Source organism: Pelophylax lessonae (assembly GCF_965119305.1).
Source record: "Pelophylax lessonae genome assembly, chromosome: 7".
NCBI lineage: Eukaryota > Metazoa > Chordata > Amphibia > Anura > Ranidae > Pelophylax > Pelophylax lessonae.
This window is the reverse complement of record NC_138774.1, coordinates 117830052-117852869: the sequence shown is the minus strand read 5'-3', so window position 1 is coordinate 117852869 and position 22818 is coordinate 117830052. Positions and strand designations below refer to the sequence as shown.

The following is a 22818-nucleotide window of genomic DNA, read 5'->3' as shown; positions in this document are numbered from 1 at the left end:
AGTAAGAGGAAGTACCTCGCTTTGGTCAAAATTTACCCGTAAACCCGAGCAACGTCTGAAGATATCCAAATCACTTTTAAGTTGGGTTATGTCTTGTTTCAGATTGGAGGTAAAAATCAGAATGTCATCCGCAAAGAGGGCAGTGCGGACGTCATGGGTACCTATGGAAATACCGTGTAGTGGAGAGACTTGGGTCAGATAACCAAATTAAAAAGGAGGGGTGATAGGGGGCATCCCTGTCTAGTTCCTTTATGTAATGGGAAGGACTCTGACTGGAAAGATGAAGTAAGAAGGGAGGCCTTACAAGAGGAGTACATGTTATGGAGGAAGCGGATGAAGTTCCCTGAAAAGCCCAGTTTTGCAAGGACCAGGAAAAGCCATTTGAAGCTGACATTATTGAATGCCTTTTCCGCATATAAGGTGATAATGGCAAGATCTTCTAAGGGGTGAGTCTGAGCGTATGACAAAGCTAAAAGTACCTTCCTAATATTAGAGGTAGCCGAGCGACCCTTGAAAAAGCCAGACTGGGCATCTGAAATATGTGAAGGGAGAATTTCCGAAAGTCACAGGGATATGATCTTGGACAGTATTTTACTGTTGACATTCAGTAAGAAAATTGGGCGGTTAGAGCCTGGAAATGTAGTATCTTTGCCCTTTTTGCCAATTAATTTGATATAAGCCAATTCCCCAGTAGGTAACCTCCAATTTTCTTCCCACATACAGGTAAAAACAGAGGATAGAAAAGGCAGAATGTCAGGAGGCATCATTTTGTAAAAATCCATAGAAAGGCCATCCAGTTCCAGTCCCGGTGCCTTGTTGGGGGAGGATGATTTAACTACTAATCCAATTTCGGCTTGTGTGATGGGGGCATTTAACATATCTAAAGAGGGTTGGGGTATAGAGGTGAGATTAAGTTTGTCAAGGAACGACTTGGCTAAAGAGGTGTCAATGGAATCTTTACTATATAATGAGGTGTAAAAATCTTTAAGGATAAAGGCAATGTCAGTTTGGGAGGAGGTGAGATTGCCCCTGGAGTCCTGTAGAGCGGTAATATGTGTTTGACTATAAGGACCTCTGGTCAACCTGGCGAGTAACTTCCCTGCCCTTTTGCCATGCTTGTGGAAGAGGAGGTTGGATCTCGCCTTCCTAGTTTGTTCTTGGTGTTCAGTCCATAGGTCAAAATCTCTTTTGGCTTCCTGCCAGAGTCTTATGGTCTCGGGGGTGCTCTGTAGAGTCAGTGCAGTTTGGGCTTGTCGAAGTCGTAGAAATTTGGTTAAGGAGTTTTTTTAAAAATTTAGAAACATATGTTATCATTTTACCTCTAAGAAAGGCTTTTTCGGCCTCCGAAAGTAAAATTGGGTCTATGTCGGGAGTATGATTGAATCTGACGAACTCAGACCACGCCTCCTGAAGCATCTTTTGTAAGTCTTGATTTTTGGCCAGAAAGGTGGGAAACCTCAACAGTATAGCTGTGTCTAGCAGGGGGTCATTTGAGATCTCAATAGAAATGGGGGTATGGTTTCAAATGGCCAGCTCATGAATGGTTGATTCGGGGATAAAGGGGAGGAGGTCAGGGGTGCAGAAAAAGTAATCCAGTCTAGCCCATGAGTCGTGAGGATTCGAGTAAAAAGAAAATTCCCTGTCAAGGGGATGCATAAGTCTCCAAATGTCAATCATGTGAGCTGCGTCCATAGTGATGGAGAGGTGGGAGTCAGGAATAGAGGAATTTCCCTTGGAGGTGGGAGGGGAATGAGACCCGGAGGAGTATTTCCTGTCTTCCACTGAGGTCATCACCGAGTTGAAGTCACCTCCCACCACCATGGGGGAGTGCGGTGGATCCTGCATCTATCGAGAAAGAGTGGAGAAAAACTGCCCATCTGGGGAGGTAGGGGTATATACATTAAGTATGTGAAGAGTGCCCGAAGAAAGTTTTAAGGTAATGGACACCTGTCTGCCAGTGTCATCTGAGGATATAGTCAAAATAGTATACGAAAGATGTTTATGGAGTAGTATGAGACCCCAACTTTCCTACCTACCGCAGGGGAGCCTAAGAACTCACCTACCCGCAGCCTCCGCATTCTATGGAAATCCCCCTCTGGCAAATGAGTCTCCTGAAGAAGGGCTACATCTGTCTTAATGCGTTTGAGATGTCGAAGTATGCGCATGCGCTTGCTAGGTGAACGGAGGCCCTTTACATTTCATGATACCAAGTTGATCATCTTGCCGGAGGGGGGTAACCATCAGTTAGTGAGGAGACGTGGGAGAGATAAACAAAGAAGATCATACAGAGTCAGGTGGGGGGTGGGAGGGGTAAAGGGTATGACCTGCATGGCGGATAAGAAGGCATATGATATGAGTTGAAAAGGCACAGTATCTAGATATAGGAGCCCATAATAGGCCAGGTTAGAGCATATAAAACTTAAACAACAAAAATAAAAATAAAAATAAAATAACATGTCATCTAAGACTTCACTTTTTTCCATTTGCTGTTGAGTGAGCCATAGGTCCCGGAGACCTCCACAGGCTGGATTGGAATATGATTATAAAAGTACAAGTTCCATCCCAGGTGTGTTTGATAAAAGGTAATTTAGTTCTGTCTACAATAGAGAGGACTAAAGGCAATTTGAATGAGCCGGTTGGTGGGGTTACGGCTTAAAGGAAGGAATGAAAGTGCCAAACCGCCCCTTTTTGCTGGAATCTTTACAGGGGCGGTTCTGCGATTTACTGGAAAGAGAGGGTCTTCTGGCTGGGGGAGCTTCTCCTTGTAGCGGGATATTATGAGCAGTGAAATAGTGCTCCGCTTCCAGGGGGGTATGAAGAAAAAAGCGTTCCCCATCTCTGGAGGTGACATGTAGAACGGCGGGGGACGCCAGAGTAAATTTGATATTGTTTTTAAACAACGTGGAGCAAATCTTTGAAAACACTTTGCGTTTGGTAGAGACTTCCTGTGAATAATCCACAAATAAAAGTAATTTGTGACCATCAATTGCGAGCTGTTTCTGTTGTCTATATTGCTGCAAGATGAGGTGCTTATCAGCGTAGTTTAAGTATCGGACAATAGTGGGTCTAGGAGACGTACGGTTTTCCAGCTTGGAGCCTATTCTATGGGCTCTTTCAACAACACAAGGTGCTGGTAGACCCAGACCTGAGGGAATAGTTTTAGAGCAGAGGTCTAGTAGTGAGGAGGGGGCAAATGATTCAGGTAGCCCAATGATCCGTAAATTGTTTCTTCTAGACCTGTTTTCCAAGTCATTCATTTTTTCCTGCATTATTTGAAATGCTAGGTCATGGCTATGTATAGAGGATGAAGCCTGCTGCATGTCCTCTTCCAGAGTAGCTATTCTCAATTCAGCTTCATGCAGCCTTTGAGACTGTGCCCCAAGCTCCTTTTTAATTTGGGAAATTCCCTGGGCTACTGCTGTTTCCACTGCTGCATTTATTGTGGGTCTTAAAAGAGCAGCTACTGCCTCAGCAATGCAGAGCTGGGTTATGTCTTCCCCTGGACCAGTGTTAGTATGCAGAGCTGTACCTGAGGGGAAAGAGCCTGTCAGCTCCCCTGTGAGGGTGATAGCAGAGACCTCCATATTTGCTGCAGTGAGAGGAGGCGCAGCCTGTGAAATGGCGGCAAGTGGGGCGGATGGCTCGGAGCACAGCCGGTCTGTCGGTCACAGGGGGGTCCCCGGGGACAGCAGGAGGAATTTCCAGTGAGAATGGCATCCGTTCGGCAGGTTTGTGAGGCAGGCTTAGTGGAGGCTCGGCCGGAGAGGAGCCGCTCACGTCCTCACCATCTGGCACCGGAACCGGAAGTCCGGTTCTTCACTTCTTGAGTAAAGAGCAACTTCCCCTCCCCCCTTCAAGATCCCTACCACATGTTATCTGTTTTTTTAATCCCATTACCTGTTATCCTGGGTTTGATTCCGATACTTACCTGCTCAGTGAATCCAGTGATGCCCTGCTGTGACCAACTGTTGAGGTGCCACAACTGAGGTCCCATGCCACCATTTTGGTCCGCAGTCATCAAACCTGCCCAATGACGAGCAACTGCTCTGCTTCCCTGTATCTGCAGCCTCCGGGGATATCCTGGGAAGAAGCCTCAGAAGCAGAGGCACATCATTCTTCCCTAGGGTGGGGGCTGAGGCTGGATACATGTTTTTTTTTTAAACAAAGAGGAAAAAAATAAACTGATTTTTTTTTCTTCACGGGGGTAGTCTAGGGCAATGTTTCCCAACTTTGGACAATCTCGAGGCACTCTCCAAAATTATGGACTGGAGCAGCCCCATTCTAAAATGTAAAAACCATTATGATAGTTTTACATAATTCAGCAATATTAATACACGTAGGACACCCAACGTTAAAGGTGATTTATTATTCAAAAGCAAATACACTATTGCAAACTGGTAATGACTAGTATTCCAATGTTTCTCTTCTCCCTCAGTTTTCCCCATCATTTAGCTACGAAGCCACAAAGCTGATGGAGCTGATGGAGAGGGGCAAGGGAGGGTCAAACAAGAATGATATGCAGGCGACTGACATCCTCCTTATCAACTGATGATGTAATTGGTTGTTAGGAGTTTGGCAGCTAGAACGTTGTAATGGTGTACAAAAAAAAAAAAAACCTGTGGCTTTGTGTAACTAAAAGGTAGTTTTCATCCACCCACTGGCTTGTATACAATTTTGGGGCAATTTTTAGGCATTTTGCTAAGGCACCCCTGAAAAAACCTTAAGGCACACTGGTTTAAAAAGGCTGGTCTAGGGAGATATATACATTTACTTTAAGAAGGGAAGTTTTACTTGTTAGGAAATGTTCTGTCTAGTGAAAACTGTCACCAAAACAGGAAAGGAATGGAGTCCTGGACAGCAGTAAAAGGGGAATCCCTCTAATGGAGTCCTGGACACTACAGCAGTAAAACCATCTCAAAGGCAGCCCATACATACATACATCCTTTTTTTGTTCAACCAGCTTCGCTGATCGAGTGGGGGAAATCTGACGGCTGGTTGTTTGGAACTCGAATGGTAGACCAACTTCTGTACAACCTACCTGTCTCCATACATGGATCGATATTTAGCCAGTCCTTGCTGTACCGGCTGAGTTGGGTCCATGTATGGCCGGCTTAAAGTAGAAGTTCAGGCAAAACTAAACACTAAATCTGCTCTCATTCTAACCCTAATCTATCTAACCCTGTAAAGCAAAAATCGCTGTACTTACCTATTTTGCAGTCGGTCTGGTCCGGTCCCAGCACCAGCTGTCAGCGGCGGCTTCAGTGCGGAGGCATGTGCAGGAGAGGCAGCCGACAACGGAAGCCCCATAGTAACTCTATGGGTGACGTCACTTCCCAGGCATTTCACAGCCATTGTCAGTCCTCTCCTGCACAGACCTTCTGCACCCGGAGACCGGATCGCAGAATAGGCAAGTACAGCAATTTCTGCTTTACAGAGTTAGATTAGGGTTAGAATGTGGCAGAGAGCAGCTTAAGTTATAGTTAGGTTTTGTCTGGACTTTCCATTTAATGCTTTCCCCCTTCAGCCAAAAGTAGGAAAAATAAATTGGGCTAGAGATACACTAACCCATTCACGACTCACTTATAGCAAATACAGCGTCAGTCTGTTGTATAGGGCGGTGTATGAGGAATAACATATAAATGAAAAAAAGCTAGTAATGATTAACCAGTCATAACCTCTCTCTGCTCTAGATCCTGGATGTAGAAAGTTAAAGTCCACCAGGGGTTGCCTCACACAACGCTGTGACATTGCAGTTGGGCGCTGTAGGAGTTAACGTCCCCTGCTTGTTGGACATTGGAGACTTTATGCCACTAAAGGTCACAGCCATTGTCCTGTGCGTTTACTCAGCTTTCTGGGTAAAGCAAGGACAAGGTGACACAGCAGGACTGCAAAGTCCCTTCCTTGTGTCATTATAAGAACGGAGTGTGTTCTTCCTGTGCCGTCATTATGGAGCACTGTTGCTTCTTTTTCTTCCTGGGGGATGTGTGTGTATGTGCACGCGTCTGCCGTCGGGGCCATTCTTCGTAGCACGTGCAGCCTGCAACTTTCACATGAACTAGCGAATACGCTGGTACTAATTGCTCCGAGTCACCTTCCTCTTCTACTGGTGGATAGATTGTGCAGATCTTGTGTAGGTTTTAGCAATGTTGCTATGGCAGCAGCCAGCCAGAGCTACAGAATACGACACAGTTCCCAAAGGCCATTAGGTGCTGTGTTTTGTGGACTGTACCAAGTCGGCGCAGCAGAGGGAGACAGGAAATAGCTTGTGACGAGCCTGTGCACATTTCACTGCAGCAAAGTGCTTTTTCTAGCAGACGCACAGCACAGCTGTACAAACCTGTGCATTAAAATTCATCTGCTCGCTCGGTGTCACCGAGGCGACTGCTTGCGTTCAGTTCCCTTCCCTCGGACGACATTTCTGCCTTCCTAGTTGACATATCGCACCCCGCAGCTGCATAGTTTCATCCCAGATGCACGTCCCAGCAATGAAGTTATGTACGTGGGGCGTGCTTTAATTTCGTTATGCCTAGTGATTTCAAGAGCCAGGCTTTAAAATGGCGGCATTCATTATACACCCATGCTAAAGCCTCACCCAGCACTCTGTCTGTCTCGCTTAGTGCTGCTTCTGCTTTTTTCCATATGGCATTCCGCAGCTGAGGATCGGGTCTTCTGGGGTTGCTCAGTCAGCATATAAGCATAAGGTAAGCCAGTCCTGGTTTTCTTCTGACAAGCACGGTACCAGCTGCCGAACCCATCCGGGACAGCATCGGTCCACCTTTCGGGGGGGGCGCGGGCGATGCTTTGATTTTTTTCAGCAGCGTGCTCTCCCAGGGTGGAAGACAGCTGAGTCTTGCATGTGCACTTAGAGCTTTCTCAGTGTGCAGCCTAACAGACCAGCGTGCTTCTCACCCAACCGTCTGCTAAGTGCCCATCTGCGTTTCCACCCGAAACGCCAGCTTCATATTTCACTGCGCACTTTGGGAAATACCGTACGCTGCCAGGGACTTCGCAGACCTGTCCTCTTTTTATTTCACTTCTGTAAAAAGCGAGGTAAAAACTATTCCTTTTTGTTTGTTTATGTTCCTGCTCTAGTAGAGCTTATTCAAATTTGTAACATATTAATGTTTTTTATTTTATTTTTTTTTCTGGAAACATATGCTGCCGCCCAAAAAAAATAAATAAATAAAAATTGAGTTTAACGCATTCTAAAACAGGACTTATGTGTAAATCTGTGTTTCGCCAAACATTCGCTAGTGGATCAGTCACCACCGAGATTCACCTGCAGTGTATGTTTAGTGAAAGTCAGATTCACTGCTTTATAAATACACCCCTTAATGCCTTGCGATCTTTGGTAATGCAAACGCTTATGTTGTATCTTGTCCACCTAACTTCTGTCTATGGAAGAAAAGGAGCATATGGCTTCTACATAATGCTGCAGTCAAAGCTAGGTGTGTAGATGCAAGTGCATATCCTATCTATCTATCTTGTGTTACACTGTTATCATATTAACTCCCATCTGTCAGTGTGTCCATTGAAACCTACTATCTGGTTTCACCACACACGTTACAATCCAACTGTACAATCTCCTTTAAACTATGCAATGCAAGGGCCTGTCTGTATACAGATTGATTGGCTAGATAAGGTAGGTGCTCAGATAAAGCTTTGGTAAATCTAATGGTGGCCAAATGCTCTTTGATAGATAATCAATGTATTTTTTTTATAGGAATAATCGATCTATAGTTGACAGCCCATTCAATTGATATCCAATTCATAGTATCTCAATGCTGCCTGACTGATGCAAAAGGATCAACCATTTTCCAACCTCACTAATTACCTAAGGCTGGCCATACACTACACCATTTTCTTGCTCAACTTTCCTTTAGATTTACCAAAACCATATAATATAAGGTCAAACCAAAACACTTTCAATTTGTATGCAATCAGGCAGACCCTTGCACTACATAGTTTAAGGTAAATCTAAAGGAAATTGAATAGGAAAATTGTATAGTGTATGGCCAGCCTCAGTTTGCTCAAATTCGATCTAAACCGAGTGTAAATCAATCTGAAGGGAAGTTATGACTATCTGATCGGATTGTGGTTCAATAGTTTTGATTAAGTAATACAATCGAAGTGTGCATGGCCACCATAACCTTGATTGTATAAAGATTGTATGGTCAAATTGTAACGTGTATGGTTACAAAAGTTGTTCTCTTGATTTGCTTGTTAGAGATTTAACTCCTCGCTAAGAGTTGCAGCATGTGCAGTGCATAGAACTCAAATGAGGCAGCCGTCAGCAAGGAGTTAAACATCTCACAGGCACTGAAAAAGCTCCTATGCAGCCCCAGCTTAAAGGTGGGACACTATGCTAGAAAACGTTAACAGACATTTCATTAGATCTGCAGAAAGTACATCCCTGATTACTTTTCCCCCCCTCAATTTTATGCATAGTTTGATCGTGCATGCGCAGTGTGAACGCTCTCACATCTGCACTGTATTCTGCCTGGAAACAAAGAATGGGATCCAGGATAAGGTGAAGCTTGGATTGAATTAACCCTTGGAGTCCATCACTGAGCTGAGTGTTGCAGAGCTGTGCTGGTGCAGACCTCTGCAGGTGTGGAGGTGTCATGTCACATCTCATCACAGTTGCTTCCAGGATGAGCTTTTGAAAAGTCCAAAATGATGTCTTTTTCAGTAAGTTATTCTAGTGTCTTAGAATAATCAGATAATGGCATAAAGTGTCTTCTCTTAACATATGTGCCTAATTACATTGCCAGTAATGCTTTTCTGATGTGGCTCAGTCTGTTAGATGTTTAAAAGGAGATCTGATAAGAATAAAAAAAAAAAAAAGTATGCAGTTGTGTTCGTATGTCTACTAAACGGATCTCCAAAGAACCTACGCTGCGTATGGATATGTCGTTTATTTCATTTTAAGATTTTCCGATAACTTTAATTCTAATTGTTCACTTCTATCTTGCTTTTATAGTAAACCCATTGAAGTGCCGATATCTGAATATATATTATAGTTATGGTTTAGTAGTCTAAAAGCATGGACAAAGTTTAACTGGCTGGTATAGACTATTGCGTAGAAGAGTTTACTATCTCTTTGTACTCTTTGTGTATATAAATGTAAAAACGCATTGCGGACTGTTTTACTGATATTAATAGACTCATTTTTTTTATGCCTTTTTTTTTTTTTAACGTCCATTTGTGTATAAAACTTTCTCTTTCTTGCTGAATCATTCAAAGAGTGTGCTGTTCTTTCTAATCACTCCGCAGCCTTGTCTACGATATTGCATCACAACTGTCATATTGCAGAATTCAATATACCTCTCAGATTTCTGAAATTCTTTATATATATATATATATATATATATATATATATATATATATATATATATATATATATTTTTTATATATATATATATATATATATATATATATATGGAATAGAACAGCCATTTCACACTGATATTCCTAGATATATATATATATATATATATATATATATAGGATTTTGGTACAATATATAAACACACATTTTCTACTATGGTCATTTTGGCATATAGGCACTTAGATTGTATTTTAATAGGGCTTGGATTAGATCCTAAATTAAATCAAATATTTTTAATATAAAATGTCAGTTAATTTTGTACCATTTAATTCACCCACTAGTGCGTTTTTTTTTTTTTTTGTTTTTTGTTTTTTTTTTTCCCACGAATGACATTTAATTAAATCAAATATTTTATAATATAAAATGTCAGTCAATTTCATACCATTTAATTCACCCATTTGTGCGTTTTTTTTTTGTTGTTTTTTTTTTTCCCACGAATGACATTTAATGAAATAAATATTTTTAATATAAAATGCCAGTCAATTTCGTACCATTTACTTCACCCACTAGTGCGTTTTTTTTTTTTCCACGAATGACATTTAAACTGTAGATGATAGTTATACGGTATTTTTTATTTGCTAGCCCATCTTTGAAATACGAAAGCCACACCTCTCTCTAAGTAGGCTTTATAAAGTGGGAGCAATATATATATATGATCTTCCAGTCTGTTTACACAATTTACGTAGCAACATTTTTGATACATCTGGGGGAATTTTGATCTGGGTAAGCTTTAATTTTTTTTTTTCTTCTTAATATCTAGTAATAATGGTACATGGGCAGTAGAATCCCAGCTGATTGCTTTTTCAGATCAGCTGTGACATTATCAGGGCACAATGTGGCGTGACTGGCTCAAGGTGAGCGTATCACTTAGACACTGAAGGTTACTGCTGTGGAAGTGATTCATATCCAGACACAGGGATGTGACAGATATTGAGAAATCACTGCAATCTGCTCTGCACTTGGCCAAATGTTCTTATGTGGGATTCAGCATTCAGGCTTGTCACAGACGGAAGATGCATCTCCCTGTCTGCAGGCGTCGAGTCTCGGCATGAAAGTTAGCTTTTTTTTTTGTATGTGACTCCACCTAGAAATACTGCTGCATGGTCTTCTGGTCAAAGAAAAGGACTGACACTCAAAATTCTCTCTTTTTTTGTTTATTATATTATTTATGATACACTTTTATTTCTGTAATTCTCTTTGTACTCCCTTTCTTTTTTTTTTTTTTTTATTTATTGTGTGTTTTTTTTTTTTTTTTTTAAGCTGAATTATTTTGCTGTATATCTGACTGGTTCTAAAACCAACTGGTTGAAGCATCATTAAACCCAGAAACAAAAAACAAAACAAAAAAGGAAATATTGCAGTTTAGCATCCCTTAGATGTGGAAGATGCATTAGTTTATTTATTTATTTTTTTTGCTTTTATTTTTACTTGGTAATCGGGCCTGTAGCACACATCCTGTCTTAGGGTGGCTCTGCTATCTATGAAGGAGCAATAGAGCCACCCTTAGTCAGCAGTACTGTCTGAAGAGGGTAGTATTACATGGCGTTAAAGCCTAACTCCAGATAACGCTTTTTATAGAAAAAAATGTTTTCCTTTTGGGATAAATGTTTTAACTAAATTAATGGAAACTGACTATTGTAAGCCACCCCTTTCAGGGTTTCATGGTTTGTGTTAACCCTCTAACTGCCACTTTTACCGCACAGTTTGGTCAAAAGTAGTTTTAAAATAACCAGGATCAACAGGTACAAAAGGTTACACAGGGGGTTCCTTTTTTAGGCTGGGTTCACACTGGTGTGAATTGGATGTGGGTTTCTCCGAATCCAATTCGCCTCACAGGAGAGTGTGCCTGGCTCTCAATGAAGCCGGTTCACATATCTCCGTGGTGGCTGTGGAGCAGATTGCACAGGGGTTCTGTGTGTCTTTGGCTCTGTTTCAGGTCCGAATTCAGGCAGAATGTCAGGCCTGAATCAGAGAACAGGGACACACCGGACCCCTGCTGTGAGCCACATCTGTATTATGAGTGAACCCAGCCTTAGCTAGTGATAGACTGCTGCATTTAATTAATTTATATATATATATATATATATATATATATATATATATATATGTATATAATATACTTTTTTTTTTTTTCATTTTGACTTTTTTACTACTTTAATGTTTCTCTCCTTTTCTTCAAAAGTGCCCCTGGAGCCCCAAACCTTGAGGGCTCAGTATGAATATGGCAACTACTAGCATTGCCATTGGTGCTGTTGCACAAACTCCTAAAGCTAATTGACACTAGAGGTGCTCTCTGAAGAGAGATCTACATTTAGATTGCTCTCCAGAGAGCATTTGACAAGCCATAATGAGTGTAGTATCACCTCCTCGTCACCTGCTTTAACCCCTTAGACCCCACACATGCATTGCACGTGGTTGCAGAGCACCTCCATTCAGTAGAATGAGTAAGAAACGGGACAGCTTGGATAATATTTGTATAGCATCATGGCATTGGCATGTTTATACTCCTGACCACTAGTACAAACAAACGCACCATTGCACCCAACTATAACTGGCCTTCGCAGCAAGGAGCACATGGAAGGGTGAACCATGTCAAAGAAAAGCAAAGAAAATTCCCAGCTCATCTTACCAACCAGCCTGCAACCAACCGAAGTATCCTAACTTTAAAAACAGGGGTTAAGGCCTGGTTCACACCTATGCATTTTTTTAATACGTTTTCAATTTTGCAGAAACACACTACAGTCCATTTAACCTGGTTTCCCATGGGTCATGTTCACATCTGTGAATTTTATGGAAAGGGTCAGGGACTTTTTTCTGGTTTTTGGTTCCATAAACTTCAATGGATCAAAAACGTGTATTGAAAAAACGCAAAATGCATTTGGAAATGTATGCATAAGCTGCAGAGCCACTTCTCAAAGCAACACCCCAGTATCATCTGCGGTCCGAACTCTATTTGAAGGCCTCCACAGTGGAAGCACATGCATTATAATGGATAGAGAGAGGGCAAGTGAGCCTGGAGGGAGCCAACCCCTCCTTAATGGCACAGGGGCACACTGGACACCCAGCATATAGCACAATGGCAGCAAAGGTATCCCCCTGTACCCCTGACTATTACCCTTTCAGCATAAGAGGAAGCATTTGAGGAGTAGTGAAACCAAGGCTCAACCCTTTCAACTACTAGTATAAACAAAGCAAAGTGTGTGCATTGCAGAAGAAAATTGCAGAGCTCCAACTGCAGACCTGGAAGACAATATTTGAACATCACGACCCGACCCGACCCAAACCCCCCCCCCCCACACACACCCCCCCAGCCAGGGTTTTGGGATCCCAATTGGTAAGCAGCCCTGGTCCACTACAGTCAGATTTAAATAGGACCTGTAGGCTCTTGTCCTTGTGCTTTAATGCTATTCAGCCTTCCCTCTAAGAACTTCAGAGAGCTGTTTTCAGAACCACTGAACCCACTGGCTCCCATTTCTGCAGAGTAAAGCCCCGTACACACGATCAGATTATCGAACGATCTGTCGTCCGTTTTTTGTGGCATGCTAGTCTGATGTGGAAGGTGAAGAGGTTTTTTCATACGAATTTTCCTGTACGACAGAATTCTACTTCAGAAGTGATGTCATGTGTTGGATTGCTTTGTATGTGTTCTTTCTCTCTGAGCATGCCTAGTCTTGCTCTTAAGATTTTTTTCTTTCGAAATCTGTACTAATGAGACGTAAATCAGACGTTGTATTACGGACAACAAAAATTTTATAGCCTGCACATCAGGATTTTGTCAGCCGAAAAGTCGGAATTGGCTGTCGAAAGAACCATGCTAACAATCCGAAAATCGGCAGATCGGTCGTCGGATGAATTTTCCCTACAGATTTTCTTATCGTGTGCACGGGCCTTAAGATTTAAGCTCAACTCCAGCTTATTGAATAAAAATATGGCCGCTTTTGCAAAAATCCTTTTTAAGTCTTTCCTGGTATTCATTCATCTCTTATTGTTGTTACATTGGGCTGTGAAGCAGTAAGCATTGAAAAGCCACTTCCTATCTTGAGCCATGACGTTTAGACACCCCTCTTGAGTGGTCCTTAAAGCTGGCCATACATGGATAGAAAATTGTTTGAAAAAACATTAGATAAGCCTGACTGTTTGACTCTGAAAATGTTAGTTGGCTCATTTTGATTCTTGAATTGCAAATGTAAACTAGGTAGGTGAATCAGACATTACCCACCTTCATGTTGGCGGGATTTAATGTGTCACAATTACCATAGAATCCTGCCATGTAATGCCTACTTCCTGAGCCCTATGGTCAGTATGTTGTCAGCTATGGCTGTGGGTGGTGATAATGGAGCTCATTTCTCCTCCTTCACCACCTAGAGTAATGCTCAGAGTTGCCCTGAAACTGGACAAGTCCCAGACAATCATGGAACATGTCATTTTAGGAAGTTGGCAGCAAACCGGAACTTTCTACAGTAACTTGGAATTGCAAACACTGGAGAGAAGCTAATCACAGGCAATTTAAATTGTTGTATACGGCGCTAGAAGTAAAATCTAACAAAGTAACAATGTGGGTATATTGGCAGTACTGAGATGCAGAATCTATTGCAAAGGTGAGATGATCCTGGTGTTGAGCTATGAAGTCAATCATAAACTGTAGTCACAGAGAATTAAGAGAACAGGGTTACTATTCAGATGGTAAGTAGGGTCATATGGCTAAGTTTACGTGCAGAATTTTCGTGTTTGAATGTACCATATGTACCCAAAAGTCTATGTAAAATGTGACAATACATTTCTTTTATTTGCTACTTTTTGGTCTGTTAAATATACAATTGAAATGGTTTTATTTTATCTGCAAAAAAAAGCCGTGCTCTCTACCTCTGGGCTGTTATCAGTTCACATTGTTCCCAGCTATCTCTGAGGACTACAAAACACCTCCTGCTGTTATGGAGAAGAGAGGGAGGTGTTATGTAATCCTAACACACTCCCTTTCCTAGGGTGACAATGCTTCTTAGTACAGGTGTCACCCTAAGACAAGAAGTGTTTTAATGGCAGGATTACCAGATTAGAATAAAGGAAAAAAGTCTGGAAAAAAGAAAACCAATGCAGCACCACATCTAAGGTATAGTAAACTGCAATAGTATCATTTTTTGTTTTGGGGTTTGAATATGCTTTAATTCTGCCAGGATCCTACTAGAATCCATCTGCTGTTCAGTCTCCACCTAGTTACAATGACATCTATTTAGAACCAAATTTTATTACATCCCACAACATTGGTAAATGTTTGACTTTCTTTCAAAATGTTTTAGTTGTAAGATAACTCATCGAGTCGTCGGTCAGATCTGATACATCATTTTCACCATAATTACACCTTCCCTTCCTTCATACCAGGACACTATGTGGTACATGGGCGAAGCAGCATAGGTAGTAAAAAGGGAAAGGCAGGTTTGGGAACTTTTCATTCTATCAACATACAATTTGAGCTAAACGCAGTCCAAGGTTAGTTAATAAAATAACACATACAATTTGGAAATGCACACCGAAAACTGCATTCTGGTTCTTATGAGTTGTTGCAAAAAAGCTTATTTCCTTTTACATGTTTTTTTTTTTTTTTTTTTTTATAAGATCCTATAGCACTCCAAAAAGAAAATGAAGATTTCCAATTAGCAGCTATGGGTAAGGCTATAGACTGGCAGATATTTTCAATAACAATGGATGGAGAGTCGTCTGCCAGTCCTCATTAGCTTTAGGACTCACTTGAAAAACTGAAGTGGTATAAAAATAGTTTAGTACTTCTTTAGGGACGGTTTAGCCAGGTCAATTGGAAAATCTTTGGGAGGAATAAGGATTGCTTCCAGTGATGGGAAGCACCTATTACCCTGCCAGATTTGGTAGTCTTAAAATGTCCCAGTCCATGTGCAGTATTGGACATGGAATTTCATGCAGGATTCAACAGTTTATGGCATTTCTTAATGAACTGTGAAATAAGCCTGAGCCCCTGTACATATCAGCTCGATTTGACATGTGTTTTGACAGGTCAAATCGCATTACAAATCACAGCCTATTGCTGGCAATGGCACTGTTCCAATTGGTGCAATGCTGACTTTGTGGAGCCGCACCGATTTCCAAACGTAGTTCCTGCACTACTTGTGGTGACTTCAGGGGTGACTTTAATAGACATTTGTGCATGAACCCGCACAGATGTCTTTCAGGTCACCCCCGAAGTAGGACTCAAATGCGACTTTTAAATTGTGTTTAGAAGAAGTTGCACAATTGCAAAGCCATGTTCAATGTGAATAAGGGCTAAATGACCTTTCTTAACATATATAACCAACATTCCAAGCTACCAATGAGGATTTGTCTTCCACTGTTATTACTCTAAAATTCTGATTTTGAGTGAAATCTGATTGGTTGCTGCACATCACTGCTCTGTGTCTAGTTTCTGTGAAGTGGTTGCTATGGTATAACAGAGTGAGTGTAGTGTATCTAAAAAACAAAGATCAGAAATATTTGATTGCCCTTCAGTTTGCATTTTTTTTTTGCTTTTTTAAAAATGTACTTTGTCTCTCTGTCGCCTCTCCAAATTTGTCATTAAAAGTGATTGGTACTAGGAGTGTTTTGTACATACATATTAAAAAAATATTGTAGTAACAGGTGTAAGAAAGCACGCTGCTGTCTGTCTAAAGGCCCGTACACAAAATAAGAAAAATCAGAAGTAAAATGTCGTTTCTTGGTTCGTTAGTATGGTGCTTTCAACAGCCGGTTACGAATTTTCGTACGCAAAAACTGGATGTGCAGGCTATAAAATTTTTATCGATTTTCGTTTTATTAGTACAGTTTTCGTCCAAAAAAAATCCTAACAGCAAGACTAGGCATGCTCGGAACCTAAAGGACACAAACAAAACAATTCAACACATGACATCACTTCTGAAGTTGAATTCTGTCGTACGGGAATTTTCATTTGAAATTAACCTCTTCACTTTCCATATGAGACTAACATGCCACAAAAAAACTAAAGAAAATTCATCCGATAATCTGATCCTATGTACAAGGCTTTACACGGTAAACATGTTTACAAGAACAGAAAATAGAGAGAGGATGTCTTCAGAGTACTTCTGCACCTTCGCAGTCCAATCAGCATGGGTGAATGGAGTGCTGTTATTTCTGCCATAATTGTAATGAGAGATTAATATCAGCCTACTGGCTTTATGGTATGGCTTGGGTGTCAATCTCACAGAATAACAAAAAAACTATTTAGTAGATAAAACGATTTACATAAGTGTATACCAACGGTTCCATTATCTGTTTGACACAAGTTTGTTTTTAATTTAGCTGGTATGTGTAGGCTGGATTTTCATATATATAAACTTTTTTTTTCCCCTTTGCTTTCATTGGACCTATTCACCACAGGGCTCCTCATAAAGTACATAGTGGCAGTGTTTGTCCCAGAAAAGAAATGTGCCGAGTGATTATCTCATTGTCCTATATCCTAGATGGATCCCAGCTGAATTCACTAACATTTCAATACATGACAGGTTTTTGACGACTGCAACACTTGACTTTTGACACAGCGTCTTTGTCACTTTGTTTAATCCATTTGCTGCACGGTGTCTTTCCTCCAGCATTATACTTAATCTCTCTGTAGTTTGTGGCCTGTTCACAGCCTGTTCAACTTTGAACCCCATGTGAAGCCAAAAGGCCAAGAGGTGTTCTGACCCTTTTTGGAGGTCATTGTAAGACTTATATATATATATATATATATATATATATATATATATATATATATATATTTATATATATATATACACACACACACACACACTCTAAACAAAATTATAAAACTCAAAACTTTTTTGTTTTTGCCCCCATTTTTAATGAGCTAAACTCAAAGATCTAAGACTTTTTCTATGTATACAAAAGGACTATTTCTCTCAAATATTGTTCACATATCTGTCTAAATCTGTGTTAGTGAGCACTTCTCCTTTGCCGAGATAATCCATCCACTTCACAGATGTGGCATATCAAGATGCTGATTAGACAGCATGATTAGTGCACAGGTGTGCCTTAGGCTGGCCACAATAAAGGCCACTCTAAAATGTGCAGATTTACTGTATGGGGGGGGGGGGTCCAAAAACCAGTCAGTATCTGGTGTGATCACCATTTGCCTCACGCAGTGCAACACATCTCCTTCAAGTAGAGTTGATCAGGTTGTTGATTGTGGCCTGTAGAATGTTGGTCCACTCCTCTTCAATGGCTGTGCGAAGTTGCTGGACATTAGCAGGACCTGAAACACGCTGTCGTATACGCCGATCCAGAGCGTCCCAAACATGCTCAATGGGTGACATTTCCAGTGAGTATGCTGGCCATGCAAGAACTGGGATGTTTTCAGCTTCCAGAAATTGTGTACAGATCCTTGCAACATGGGGCCGTGCATTATCATGCTGCAACATTAGGTGATGGTCGTGGATGAATGGCACAACAATGGACCTCAGGATCTCGTCACGGTATCTCTGGGCATTCAAAATGCCATCAATAAAATGCACCTGTGTTCGTTGTCCATAACATATGCGTGCACATACCATAACCCCACCGCCACCATGGGCCACTTGATCCACAACATTGACATCAGCAAGCCACTCACCCACACTACGCCATACACGCTGTATGCCATCTGCCCTGTACAGTGGAAACCGGGTTTCATCCGTGAAGAGAACACATCTCCAAAGTGCCAGATGCCATAGAATGTGAACATTTTCCCACTCAAGTTCGTTAGGACGACGAACTGCAGTCAGGTTTCTGACAGTTTATGCAGAAATTCTTTGCTTACGTTAACCGATTGTTGCAGCAGCTGTCAGGGTGGCTGGTCTCAGACAAATCTGGAGGTGAAGATGCTGGATGTGGAGGTCCTGGGCTGGTGTGGTTACATGTGGTCTGTGGTTGTGCAGCCGGGTTGGATGTATTGCCAAATTCTCTGAAACCCCTTTGGAGACAGCGTATGGTAGAGAAATTAACATTCAATTCATGGGCAAAAGCTCTAGTGGACATTCCTGCAGTCAGCATGCCAATTGCACGCTCCCTCAAAACTTGTGACATTGTGCTGTGTTATAAAACTGTACATTTTAGGGTAACCTTTTATTGTAGCCAGCCTAAGGCACATCTGTGTAATATTCATGCTGTCTAATCAGCATCTTGATATGCCACACCTGTGAGGTGGAGGGATTATCTCGGCCAAGGAGAAGTGTTTACTTACAAAAATATAGACCGATTTGTGAACAATATTTGAGAGAAATAGGCCTTTTTAAAGGAACACTTTGAAATTACATCAGATCTCAATGGGGAAAAATATCACGCTGGATATCTATACTGATATGGACTAGGTAATGTGTTAGGAATGAAAAGATGCTACATCGTTGGATGGAAATGAAAAATCTCAGCCTACAGAGGGCTGAATTCAAAGACACCCCTAAAAATCAAAGTGAAAAAATTATGCAGCAGGCTAGTCTATTTTGCTGAAATGTCATCTTTTCTGACTGTATTCCACTAGTTTTGCCTTTGGCTAGGGTCAGTGTCACTATTGATAGCATGAGGCGATACCTGGACCCTATTGAGCTTGCACAGGCAGTCCAACTCCTTCAGGATGGCACATCAAAATGTGCCATTGCCAGAAGGTTTGCTATGTCTTCCAGCACAGTCTCAAGAGCATGGAAGAAAGTCCAGGAGACAGGCAGTAAAAGAGCTGAACAGGGCAATAGAAGTTCCTTAACCCTTCAGCAGGACCAGTATCTGCTCCTTTATGCAAGTAGGAACAGGATTAGCATTGCCAGGGCCCTACAAAATGACCTCCAGCAGACCACTGATGTTAATGTCTCTGACCAAACAATCAGAAACAGACTTCATGAGGGTGGCTTGAGTGGGCCCTGTGCTCACTGCTTGGCACATTGTAGCTCGATTGGCATTTGACATTGAACACCAAAACTGGCAGGTCTGCCACTGGTGCACTGTGCTTTTCACAGATGAGAGCAGGTTCACCCGGAGCACATGTGACAGACGTGAAAGGGTCTGGAGAAGCCATGGAGAACATTATGCTGCCTGTAACATCATTTAGCATGACCAGTTTGGTGATGGGTCAGTGATGGTCTGGGGAGGCATATCCATGGAGGGACACACAGACCTCTACAGGCTAGACAATGACACCCTGACTGCCATTAGGTATTGGGATGAAATCCTTGGACCCATTGTCAGACCTGGTACACGACAATGCCTGGCCTCATGTGGCGAGAGTATGCAGCCAGTTTCTGGAGGATGAAGGAATTAATAGCATTGAATGGCCCCACACTCGCCTGACCTAAATCCAATAGAACACCTCTGGGACATTGTTTTGGTCCATCCGATGCTGCCAGGTTGCACCTCAGTCTGTTCAGAAACTCAGTGATGTCCTGGTCCAGATTTGGGAGGAAATACCCCAGGACACCATCCTTCGTCTCATTAGGAGCATGCCCTGAGGTTGTCATGCATACAAGAACGTGGGGGACATATAAACCACTGAGTACCATTTGAGTTGCTGCAATGAAATTTCCGTAAAATAGATTAGCCTGCTGCATCATTTTTTCACTTTGATTTTCAGGGTGGACATTTTAATGTGAAAGGACTTTTTGCTCTTTTTCATGCTTTGATCAATATAAGATATCTGCGCTACTATTACTTATTTTATGATTCCATTGGGGGATTGTTTTATTCAAGTAATTTGCAAACAGGGGTGAGTACTTTTCTTCTGCAGGCTACTAAGGGCAAGGAACTTCATTGTAGATGTGGGCCTTCCTTCTCAGCTCATAAGAAGTTTTTTCATCCCTCAGGGTCAACTGACAAGGGCTCGAAGCCTTTCAGGGCCTCTTCTGGAGGATCCTAATGAACCTGGTCTGGTAAGCCAAGATCGGACTACTCCAGACCCTGGGACAAGGCTCCTTCTGCATGAAGGTGTGCCCTCCACCGTATCAGGGGTGGGGGGACACTTTCGCTGATTTTCGGACCCGTGGACTTCCCGGGTGCAAGACAAGTGGGTCCACAAAGTCATTCGGTCCAGCTACAAGATTGAGTTTCACTCTTGTCCCCCGGAAAGGTTTTTTTCCTTCCAACTTGCGCCTGTTCTCAGACCGCTTACAGGGCCTGTTTGGGGTGGTAAAAGACCTGTTCCTTCAAAGGGTGATTGTCCCAGTTCCAACCTCGGAAAGTTTTCAGGGTTTTTTCTCAAACCTGTTCACAGTTCCCAGGAAGGAAGGCAAGGTGCGTCCAATCCTGGACCTCAAGGCACTAAACTGCTTTGTGCGGGTACAGAAGTTCAGACTGGAGTCTATTCGAACGGTGGTGGCATCCCTGCATCTGGGGGATTTCCTCACCTCTGTTGATATCAAGGGTGCCTACTTTCACATTCCAATATGTGCCAGTCATGAGCTTTTTTTCTCTGCTTTGCTGTGGGAGAGGAGCATTATCAGTTTGTGGCATTACCCTTTGGTCTCACATCTGCTTCTCGGGTCTTCACAAAAGTGTTAGCCCCAGTGCTAGCTTTGCTACGCTAATGGGGGATCACGGTACTGGGCTACTTGGATGATCTCCTTCTGCAAACGGAGTCTCCCTCTGCTCTGGTGGAGAACCTGGAGATCACAATACAAACTCTTCGGGAGTTTGACTGGATTCAGAATTTTCAGATGTCTGCTCTGGTTCCCACCACAAAGGTGGACTTTCTGGGCTTGACTCTGGACTCTGCCTTAGCCAGAGTGCTCCTTCCTCTGGACAAACGCCAGAAATTGCAGGCTGAAAATCGCCTCTAGCTGTCCAACAAATGATCATCCCTCTGGATTTGCATGCGGGTGATGGGCCTGATGGTGTCTACCTTTCGAGGCGGTTCCGTTTGCACGGTTCCATAAGATTTCCCTGCAAAGGGAAATTCTGACCAAATGGCACAAGACTTCAGTCTCTGGACAATCAGATCCAGAGTTGGGGCACGAAGGAGTTCCTGATATGGTGGCTTCGTTCTCCGGCACTTTGGCTGGGGAAAATCCTTCCCTTGTATTGGACAGTGGACATCACGGATGCCAGCCTGTCCGGCTGGGAAGGTGTCCTCAGCAAGCATTCTGCTCAGGGGATCTGGACACTGAAACAGTCTAGACTCCTGATCAATGTCTTGGAACTTTGAGCAATCAGACTGTGTCTGGGTGTCTGGATCATTGGACAGATCGTCTTCAGGGTTGTCCAGTGCGCATTCAATCGAACAATGCCATGGCAGTGGCTTATGCCAATCACCAAGGGGGCACAAGCAGTGTCCTGGCGGTTCTGGAGGTATCCTGCATTCTAAGATGAGCAGAATGGTTTGTTTCTGCCCTCTCCATTGTACACATTAGTGGGGTGGAAAATTGGCAGGTGGATTACCTCAGTCGGCAGTCATGGCCCACAGGGAGTGGTCCCTTCATCCGGAGGTGTTTCATCAGCCGGTGTCTCTGGTGGGGCACATCTGAGGTGGATCTGTGGGCGTCTCGGCTCAACAGAAAGGTGCAGAGGGTTGTGGCTCGGTCAAGGTATCCTCTGGCGGATGCCACAGACGCCCTGGTGGCCCAGTGGGATCAGGATTGTCTGATTTACACCTCCTCTCAAGCTTCTGCCTAGACTTCTACGCAGGATAGAGGCAGAAGAGATTCCGGTCATCTTAGTGGCTCCGGAATGGTCTCGCCGGGCTTAGTACGCCAATCTGGTGCGGCTGGTTGCGGATGCACCTTGGCAGCTTTCTCTCAGGGAGGATCTGTTGTCCCAAGGACTGATCTTGCATCCTGCTTTACAGTCACTGGCTTTGACAGCTTTGTTGTTGAACGCCAAGTGCTGAAGGAGAGGGGTTTATCTAAGTTGGTGATTCCTACACTGTTGAAACAGAAATTGGCCTTGAGCAGCATCAAGGGCCAGGTGTCAGGTTTGGCGGTCTTTTTCCAATGACCTTTGGCTACACACTCCCTGGTGCGTATCTTTCTTCACGGTGTCTGACATTTGGTTCCTCACAGTGCGGGCTCCATTTCGGCCTTGGGATCTTAATTTGGTGCTTTCAGCTCTACAAAAGCCTCCCTTTGAAAATATTTAGGAGATTCCCCTGCTTACACTATCCCAGAAGGTGGCCTTTTTAGTGGCTATTACCTCTGCGCGCAGGGTGTTGGAGCTGGCATTATCCCGTTGTTCACTTTACCTGGTGAGTCACAGGGATAAGGTGGTTCTTCGTCCCTGTCCAGCGTCCCTTCCAAAGGTTGTCTCTGCCCAAAGTGTATAGAAATTTATGAAAAAGAAATAGGAGCATGTTTGGAGGAACACGAAGTGGAAGTACTGTGCTCAGAGCCATGCACTGTTCTGCTATAGACGTGAATACCGATGAAAAATACTATAAATGATTATTAAGATGGTACATAACA

The 22818-nt window shown here is 42.7% G+C and overlaps 1 protein-coding gene across 3 annotated transcripts in view; it reads left to right on the top strand.

Annotated features, from left to right (window-relative positions):
- Nucleotides 1–6540: 6540 nt before the first annotated feature.
- Nucleotides 6541–22818, top strand: part of MBNL3 (muscleblind like splicing regulator 3) — a 207148-nt gene continuing 190870 nt past the window's right edge. The window contains exon 1 of one of the 3 annotated variants that reach the window (XM_082264449.1): nucleotides 6541–6701. The gene's annotated coding sequence lies outside the window, so the exon portion shown is untranslated. The remainder of the gene's footprint in view (nucleotides 6702–22818) is intronic. The other 2 variants (XM_082264446.1, XM_082264450.1) reach the window with 2 other exon arrangements.